This window comes from Zeugodacus cucurbitae, chromosome 5, assembly GCF_028554725.1.
Source record: "Zeugodacus cucurbitae isolate PBARC_wt_2022May chromosome 5, idZeuCucr1.2, whole genome shotgun sequence".
NCBI classification, from domain to species: Eukaryota; Metazoa; Arthropoda; class Insecta; order Diptera; family Tephritidae; genus Zeugodacus; species Zeugodacus cucurbitae.
In genome coordinates, this window is record NC_071670.1 from 32,337,872 (window position 1) to 32,347,127 (window position 9,256).

Consider the following 9,256-nt stretch of genomic DNA (forward strand, 5'->3'; position numbering starts at 1 on the left):
TGTATAATCAAATCACAACAAAAAGTTTGGATTCGCAACATAAAATTTAAATAAATTTAATGCCCCAGATGTAGTTTGCCACTTAAATTTGCAAATAAATATCTCCTTATGATGAAATAAATCGAATTTCCAAAATTTCACATATGAGACATATTGTCCAGTTGAATTATTTGCGACCATACTTTATATATTTTGTCAACCGTTGTCCTAGAAGAAAGCAAAGTTTTTCTTTGCCATTTTTCCTGTGTGGTCCACCTCGAGATGGTCTCCATGAAGGAATTTTATTGGATGTAGACTTTATCACGCTATCAATTCCGGTCCGGTACTGCAGGCAATGATGGAAAGTAAGACGATCAACAGCAACGTAATTACACACTTCATTTTCAGGCAGTAGAAATCTGAAAGTGAATAATTAATCTATAGGCAATTTTTACAAGCACTTAAAAATTGAACCTCTTCAATGACGGCGTTGCGAATGACTGAAGCTGAGCCACGCCTAATGGTCTGAACAAATAGACGACGGCACGACACGATGTAGCGACAGATGGTTACAAATATCGCTTTAAAGCCAGTGTCTTGAACATTTCGAAGACGACAGCGACATATCAAACAGCAATTTCATTGTTGCCGTACTGAAACCTTTCACTTCAATAAAATTGACTTATTTTGTTCAAAGTGAAATTTTTTGTGTAAAAAATCTATAAATGGATCGATTTATTTGTTTTAAATAATCATTGTTATTAGAAAAGATATATCAAAATTATGGTACGCTTCTGCTGGCAAAATAACGTCATACGATGAATCGATTTCACTAATTTACACCAACAAGGTACACTATATCCAGGACTATACGCTACACTTCATTTTGCTAATCTCACATAATAACCATATCGAGCCATGTATCGCTAAGCTTAAGGTAATTTACCATCTAAAATTAAATAAGATAGAGTTATATACATACACCAACTTGATCAGGATAAGGAGTCGAATGAAGTCCCGCAAGCGATAACTGGAGTACTATCATGGTAGTGCTATCCAAATTAAGCTATAGAACAGAAACTCGGTACGGAAGATCATGGTATGAGTGGCAACAAACCTAGTAGGTTTAATGTAGATACATATGTATCTCACAAACGTTTTAAGCGATACTGACTTAATTTCCCTAACATTTATTCTTTATCCGCTTATACGATGTAAAAATTAATGAATTTGAATAATAAGCATATAACAGTTTGATTTACGGGTTTGGATATGGTTAACTTACTATTTTTTGTGTTAATATGGTTATAACTGTTTATGCTTATCTTAATTTGTTCCTTATGATCCTACAGGATAGAAAAGCTCTATCAGTTAAGTCATATAATAACCAACTATTGAATATTGTACTATTAAAACTCCGATAAACAATTTGCAAGTACAAATTTTACAAGATCATTACATACGATGTAACTTGTGACTTGTAGTCACGTTCCCTAAGCATTGAATTTCATTCAGATAAATATACATATCGCTCATTTACATGAATAGTGTCATAACTCAAAAAAGTTGATTTTTCAGGAGAGCAGTTTAAAGTTTTCAATTGTCCCTTATTTAGCAAGTATAGAAAAATACCATAAGTGTATTGAAAAAAACTAGTGGCGTGTAATGTATTTACTGAAATGATGAGAGTATACTGAAGCTTTTCCGTGGGCATAAACATACCCCTGCAAGACGGGTAATTTTGAGCTAACATGTTACAGCTGTGTTACTCTAAACATTAGCAAAAATTAATTTGTCTGTTACTTTTGTTCGAAGCGTGGGAAAGAAGTAACACTATGCCCCTACTCGTTCAATGCTCTTCTCACTCTATCCAATTACATTTTGCATAAGTGGCCCCGTTCTACGATAACACTTATAAGGGCTCCTATTGGTCAAGTTTTGACAACTAACAGTCTGTTAATGGCATCATATATTTTCATATTTGGCATGTTATATATATGTCACCTCTGCTAAAGGATATGTTAGCACCTATGTTACCCCTATGTTATTCAGAACAGATGTATTTGTTACCGTACGCGTCATTATTTTGGTTAGAAGTTTGTTACCTATATTTGTTATATCTTTCCGCTAACAGGTAAAACAATTCTTTTTTTTTTTGTTTTTTAATTTATTTTATTACATTTTCAATCAGTACAAAATCAAATATGTAGATAGTACAATCATATAAACTTAAACAGTTAAACTTATTATTAAATTTTTACATTTACAAGTTATTAATATAAAAATTACTTTTATATATAAAATATTATATTTATGCAATTTATGTTCTAATTTAACAATTCAAATGATATATAATCTTATTTTATTCTTATTCTAAATATATGTATATATTTTAACAATGTTGGGTGTGGACTAGGTACACCTTACGCAAACCTGCTAACAACATATAAAGAAATTCCATCCCAGCATCCAGGCATCTAACACCTAAAATAGAAAAACAAAACGAAGGATGAGTATATGGGAAATAATACATAATGGAACTACACAATATACAATGGCCACTAGTATTTACAAAGCTTTTAATATTTATTTTTCTTCTTTTCATATAGAAAATAAATACACTTTTTCACTTTCCGCAGCCAAATTTTTTACTTTTTACTTCAGTGCAACATATTTTTTGAATCAGGGATGGTTACTTACAGTATTTCAAGAGATGTGATGCAAAAAAAGCTGCGAAAGCAATGCAAAAACCAACCAAGAACAACAAAAAACAAAAATCATTCAATTTTGTTAGTGTCAAGAAAAACTTTACACACTTCGATTATTTGACTTGTTAAGCACGTGTTATACAGTTAACCGTACTTCACCGTTACCTATTCTTCGTAAAGGCATGTACAATGAATTTGTCAATTAGTTGGTGATTAATTTTTGCTTTTTTTCATAACTGAATTACCCATTATTGTCTTTTTAATATTCCATGCAAAGGGTTTAGTTTGAAGAGGTCCAACTATTGCCCCATAATCTCCAATGGGGTAAAAACGTTTGAGATCTAACAGCAATGTTTTCTTTAACCCTCTAAATAGTGTAAAATGGCTAAAATTGATCGGAAAATATGGAAATACAAGAACTAAAGCCAGAAAAAGGCCCTAAATTATAAATAAGTGGACATGTACAGTGCTTAATGTCTCGAAAACTTGACCAAATTCCAAAAATTTCGATCAGTGTTCTTACGAAAGTAAGAGTTGTAATTGTATGTGTAAACAGCTGAAAAAGTTTGATTGTGTTTGTGCAGTTTGTTACCTCCGTCTTGCAGGGACCCTGTTTCTGAATTATGTCGTTATTTGTAAAAAATATAAATCAATTTCGCTGACATAAGTTAAATGTGTCTTTAATGCTGAAATAAGCAACATGAAAATTTTAATTCCCTTTTCACAAATATAATTCAAACACAAAATATGTCGTTCTTTCTGAAAAGAAACCCAAACTTTCTTTCTTTCTGAAAAAAAACCATGCCTAATTCTAACAAAACTCAAATTCGTCGTTGCTGTGGTTAAAAAATATTGCAACATAATAAGTTTAATAACGGCACATTCTTTCTTTCTTATTTCATGGATTATTTTTCTACGCATCGGAATGAAATTTTTGTACAATATGAACGATAACATTGCGCATTTCTACATACCTAACTAAAAAATCGTATCGGATAATATCAATATATCCAATAATTCTGTCGATGCAAGTGATGACTTTAGTAAAAACTTAGATATCAAGTATTTAGTCTACACGTTTCTTAGCACCCGGAATGAGGTTTGTATTAGTGATGAGCGATATTTCACTACCGGTGATTTTTTCACTGTGATTGAAAAATCACATATAGCAACTGTGATAAATTTTTTTAAATATCAGTGATTTACAATCGCAATTGCAGTTCAGTAATTTAAGTTCGATCACGGTAGCTATAGAGAAGTTCAATGTTTTTGTTCGATCACAGTACATATACGACTTCAGTAATTCTAATTCGATCATTGTAGCAATAGCAGTTCAGTGATTTTAATTCGATCACTGTAGCAATACGTAGCAGTTCGAAAAGTAACAATCAATGTTCAGTAGCAATATCAGAGTTCGAAAGTAGCAATCACTGTTCAGTAATCACAGAAGAAAATTTAGTTGTGATTTTGATAATTTTGGGTGCGGTGATTACAAAAGCAGTTAAATGTACCTAAAACTTATTAATTAATTAATTGTGATTACGAAAGCAGTTAAATTTTGGATATTGTTAAAATTAATAAAAATGTAAATGTAAAAAATTAAAAAAAAGAATGTGGAGTATAAATTCTCATAAATTCGTTTTTTTTTGTTGTGATCGCAATACCAATATAAAATCACAGTGATTTAAAAATAGCAATCACTAAAATCACAGTGATTCAAAAATAGCAATATCGCTCATCACTAGTTTGTATAATAGATGATTACATTTTTCTCTATGAGGAAAATTGATAATGACGTAAATCTATTATGCAGGGAGTCCCAGAACTGAAATTGTATTCAGAACTACCGAATAATTAATAATATAACGAATATCACATGTTTTAAAAATAGGGCCTATGTGGTCTTGGATGTATGCATATTTGCATATTACTATTTCAGTTCTCATAAATCTACAAAAGTTGACAACAGGGATAAAAACGATGCCAGATTTGTCCCGCTGTTTTAACATTGCTCTCTCCTAAGGCGTTATTTGTCCGTACTTTTTCCGGGGTGATCAAGACCGACACATACTTTTGAATGGGAATCACTACCACTCAATGATAACCAAATATTTTTGGCCGAATTGGATGATATGGACTTGGACAATATCGTTAGACTATTTCCTGTGGGGCTAAGTCATATCTATGGTCTATACCAGCAATCCACCGACGATTTATGAAATTTGTACGAATATCGAACGTTAAATTGCAGCAGTATCGGCCGATTTATGATTGAAAACCGTCGAAAATTGTGTTCAGGGTCTGTACTTCTGTAAGCGTGCCCGTGGTGGCCATGCAAAAGAATCTAGTTTCATACATATTTCATTCATTACTATCCCAAATCGTTTTTGGATTTATTTAAAAAAAACTTGTGTAGCTCTCTTATTGAAAATCCCTTTATAAGGGACCAAAAATAATATTTATTTTTCTGATTTTTAATACAAATTAACGTCGATTCATCTCTGGTTATCTTTGTCAACACTATTTTCCGCAGTCGAACATCAGCAGGTTCTTTAAATTCCAATCTTGGAAACATATGATTTTGATGAAATAAATATGTAAATTAAATAACCTAAACAAAAAGAATACAATGGAAAATAATTATACACATTTTCTGGCTTAGTGGTAAACCTTTTGTTCAACATATACAAATAATTATATCTTCTACACGGAAGCTTAAGTCCTCACTTAGCGAGGTAGTTTTTAAATGAAAATTAGTAAAATATATGAAAACAACATTTAATTTTAAATTAAAAAGAAACAAGTAAGGAAGGGCTAAGTTCGGGTGTAACCGAACATTTTATACTCTCGCAATTTATTTATTTAACTTTATTTATATTACATAATACACAATTTGACCCACATATTCGTCATATATATTGTATAAAGTCCATTGAAAGTTGGAAGCCATAATATTAGGTTAGAAGCACAGAGGTCCTGTTGCTCGATATATGGGGCCTTAAAAACCTATTGTCCGATTTCGGCGATTTTTAGAATGGGACTGCCACACTATAAACGTAGTATTTGTGCAAAGTTCTGCACCGATATCTTCACTAGTGCTTACTTTATATATTGTAAAGTTAACGATTCAGATTGTCTTCAAAGTTCTGGTATATAGGAAGTAGGCGTGGTTGTGAAGCGATTTGGCCTATTTTCACAACATGTCATTGGGATGTAAGGAAACTATTACAAACCAAGTTTCATTGAAATCGGTGGAGTAGTTCCTGAGATATGGTTTTTGACCCATAAGTGGGCGACGCCACGCCCATTTTTTATTTTGTAAAAAAATCTGAGTGCAGCTTCCATCTGCCATTTCTTATGTGAAATTTAGTGTTTCTGACGTTTTTCGTTAGTGAGTTAACCCACTTTTAGTAATTTTCAACCTAACCTTTGTATGGGAGGTGGGCGTGGTTATTATCCGATTTCTTTCATTTGTGGACTGTATTAAGAAGTGGCTAAAAAAACGACTGCAGAAAGTTTGGTTTATATAGCTCTATTTGTTTCCGAGATATGTACAAAAAACATATTTGGGGGCGGGGCCACGCCCACCTCCCCAAAAAAATTACATCCACATATGCCCCTTCATAGTGCGATCCTTCATACTAAATTTTATTTCCATAGCTTTATTTATGGCTTAGTCGCGGCAGTGGTCCGATTTGGCTCATTTTCGAAAGCAACCTTCCTATGGTGCCATGAAATAAGTGTGCTAAGTTTCATCAAGATATCTTAAATTTTACTCAAGTTACAGCTTGCATAGACGGACGGATGGACAGACAGACATTCGAATTTGAACTCCACTCTTCACCTTGATCACTTTGGTATATATAACCCTATATCTAACTCGTTTAGTTTTGGGTCTTACAAACAACCGTTATGTGAACAAAACTATAATACTCTCCAGCAACTTTGTTGCGAGAGTATAAAAAAGATCAATGCATGTTACCTGAAAGGAAGTAATTTGCTTAAAAAGTAAATCCCGCTTCATGAAATATTGTAAGAACAACGTAATAGCAGTTTCTAAAGCTATTTAAAATTTGATAAAACGTTTGGAATTATATTTTATGGTTTCTTTCTGAAGTTTATATTTTCAATTCCATCTTATCATCAATCTCATCGAAATCCTTTATTGTTCAACGCATTCATTCAAATCGTTGACTGAGAATTATAGCTGGAAATTAATCAAGAAAGTATTTATTTATAAGATTTATCCATATATTTTAACGTGATTACCATTTGGAAACCCTCAATTCAGCAATTTGATTCCAGTCCTATTTGCAAAGTATCCTCATCGTGGCTTAAGAATGCGATTGATACTATCCATCAAAATTACCATTTTCGTTTAGTAGATTATTCCAGAATTAGCTTAAAGCATAAAAGACGTCAAAATTCATTTCCATCTTTCTCCTTATTTACCAAAAGTGTGGAGTGTTAAATATGGAACTATTGTATCAAGAGGGAAGACAGACCGATATGCTCGTCACCTGGAATAACGAATATCAGACTTAGTAACTAAATATGTAGACAGAAGGAATTCATTGATGTCTGAAAAAGATAACTGGGGATAGATTAGGTTTCATACACTAACAAGTTTTTTTCGGTCAAATTAGAGATATAATACGATTATCCCATCGACCGTTTAAGTGCTAGCAGCTATTAATCGATTATACACACTACTGGTTCTGACCATCCCGGATAATCGTGGTGCAACTGTACTAAGTATATAAAAAGTTAGTTTTGACGTCGATTTGAATTTTAAAGCATATAATCAAGCCCTTAGCATTCTTATACATCACTTATAACCGAGAAGGTCAGTTTAAAAACAACGGAAATTTGTATATTCGTTATATGGTATTCCATAGAGGTTTCCGCGGTCTGTTCGCTGTTAAACATACAAAAATATATCATTTTATATGCCAAATAAAAACAGTGAATCATAAGACTGAGTAATTTCATAGATATATGCATATATTCCAAAAAATATAAATTTTTACCAGCTCTCCGAAATACTGTGATATATATTCACTTCCTCTTTTCTTTCGATATATGTAACGATGTTTCATACTCTTCTTTAGAGATTATTCATAGTCTTCTTCCTGTCGATCTAGGAAATTCAGCGTTGATTTAAACACTTTTCGCAAAATGTTTTTTTTTTGTAAAGTAAGCTTGTGAAGTAAGCTTTTTCAGTAGTTCTGTAAAGACCAAATTCAGTACTTTTTAATTGCAAGGCAATATAGAGACATTTGCCATCATATATAAAAACACCACTTAAACCACATTTTCAAGGAGACAAGGAATATTAGATTTTAATGATTTTTAACAATATTAACTTTATTATTTATAATTATTTTACTTTTCTTACACTACGTACAATTATTTCTATAAAAACGCATAATTATTTACAAACAAATGAACACTATTACATAATGTATTTAAGAACAGCAATATATTTAACTACTAATGTTTGTACCACTTTCTATTTTCAAATCGATCTGTATTTGCGAATCTAATTCTTTCTTTTAATACTTTAATGACTCCTGCATTGGGTCTTATATACATGTCCGACTTAATAGAATCTCTCAAAGTATCTTCTATTAAGGGTAGACCGAAAACGTTGAAACACTGCAGGAGCATTAAGAATGCCATCATCATAAATTGTATTTCCGAACACTTCAAGTATTTCATTTTAAATTATTTTATTTTATTTTTTTGCTTTGAAACCACAGTATATTGGCGATAAAAATATGGCGGAGTAATGAACTCAGTTGCTTTGCGATCTTAACTAACTGTTCACTGTCGCAAACCTCGTTTATATACCCATGAACTTGATTTCACCCAGCAAGAAACAGTTGTTCTCTGAACTGGAAGGAGAGAAGGCAGTTTTAATAAAAGTATTTTATTTTGAAATATTTTTTTTCCTAAATTTGGAAAACAATTTAAAAATTCTTGTTCATCCATTTTGTTTCATTGATAGATGATCTTATTAAAATGACAACTTAGCATTTAATTTTTGTAAGTTATTCTGCTGAACTTTTTCAGCTTAAGCAATGGGTCTGATTATACTTTAGGCCTTGATTAGTTGACCTTTGTATGGCATATCTAAGTCGGGTTCAGAAAATATAGCACTTTGAGGGTAATTGTGAAACTATTCTTTAAAAAAATAAATATATTCATCCAACATAAAATATCGTTCCTTTGAGAACTTTTGTTAGTCCCCCTACAAAGATTGAGTTCTGAATAAGCACAAACCGCAACAAAATATGAAGCCATGAATAAGAAATACTGGTAATATTAATAATAATACTTAGAATATTAATATGCGTCAGTAAAGAAATTAAAATGAGAGAGTGAGTAAAGTGTGCTTTTGCGGATTTGAATCGAATTTCTCACATCCAATTATGTCCATACAAGGCATAAAAAAGTTATAACTTACATTACGATGTGAATTGGAAGGATACAATTTTAATATGCATAATAATAGGTCTTTAACCAAATGTAGACGAATATATGGAACAGATAAACTTAGTTTCAGT

At 31.8% G+C, this 9,256-nt stretch overlaps 1 long non-coding RNA gene across 2 annotated transcripts; it reads right to left on the minus strand.

The window, feature by feature from the left end:
• Positions 1 to 2,296: 2,296 nt before the first annotated feature.
• LOC105213927 (uncharacterized) lies at positions 2,297 to 8,518 on the minus strand. Of its 2 annotated transcripts, none has more exons than XR_008471447.1 (4): positions 7,718 to 8,518; positions 6,957 to 7,207; positions 6,670 to 6,894; positions 2,297 to 2,463 (listed from the first exon to the last, which is right to left on the minus strand). It is a non-coding gene; the product is annotated as an uncharacterized LOC105213927 (long non-coding RNA). The 2 variants fall into 2 exon arrangements; XR_008471448.1 differs by lacking the exon at positions 2,297 to 2,463 and adding an exon at positions 2,494 to 5,298.
• Positions 8,519 to 9,256: the final 738 nt, after the last annotated feature.